The sequence below is a fragment of the Bison bison genome, unplaced genomic scaffold, assembly GCF_000754665.1.
Source record: "Bison bison bison isolate TAMUID 2011002044 unplaced genomic scaffold, Bison_UMD1.0 scf7180017851863, whole genome shotgun sequence".
Lineage (NCBI taxonomy): Eukaryota > Metazoa > Chordata > Mammalia > Artiodactyla > Bovidae > Bison > Bison bison.
In genome coordinates this window covers 7,656-8,421 of record NW_011482436.1, presented here as the reverse complement: position 1 = coordinate 8,421, position 766 = coordinate 7,656, and positions in this window count along the sequence as shown.

Here is a 766-nt window from a genome sequence, read left to right as displayed (position 1 = left end):
GTCACTTAGTCTGAGTTTATCCATCATCCCTAAGGTAGGAAGTTGGGTTAGAGCAAGGTTGCAAACTAAACTATAACCAGTTCTCAGATACATGTCTTTTTGACCTGCAGAATTTTTTTTAACACATTTTGAATTAGTTGCCAGCAATTAAGTGATTTCATGTAGAAAAATTTCTGTCTTTGTGAGAAATTCCACATGTAAACAGTCAGCAAGAGCTGAGTAGCAACCTGCCCCTTTTTGATGGAGTATTTTTTCTTTTTGTCTCTTTTTAATATTTGATAAACTTGACCACATACAGTTGAAGCAAAATTGATCTTTATACATACCACAAGCAAAGACAATGACAACAAATGGGTGTGGGGAGCATTTGTGCAAATATATGTGTAATAAGAAAATGGACATCAGCATTACTCATTATAAGAACAGAACACTTGGAAAATAAAGCCATTAAGAGGGACCAACTAAGTAAATTTTGGTACATTTACACAATGCAATGCTATCAATTTGTGTTTTGGTTTTTATTTTTAATTGAAGTATAGTTGGTTTACAATGTGGAATTAGTTTCTGGTGTACAGCAAAGTGATTCAGTTATATGTGTGTATACTTTTTGTTCTTTTATTACATATACGTTTTCAGATTTCTTTCCATTATAGATTACAAGATATTGATATAATTCCCTGTGCTATACAGCAGGAACTTGGTGTTTTATATATAGTGGGTACATGTTCATTTCAAGCTCTGAATTTATGTCTCCCCCCCCCCCCCC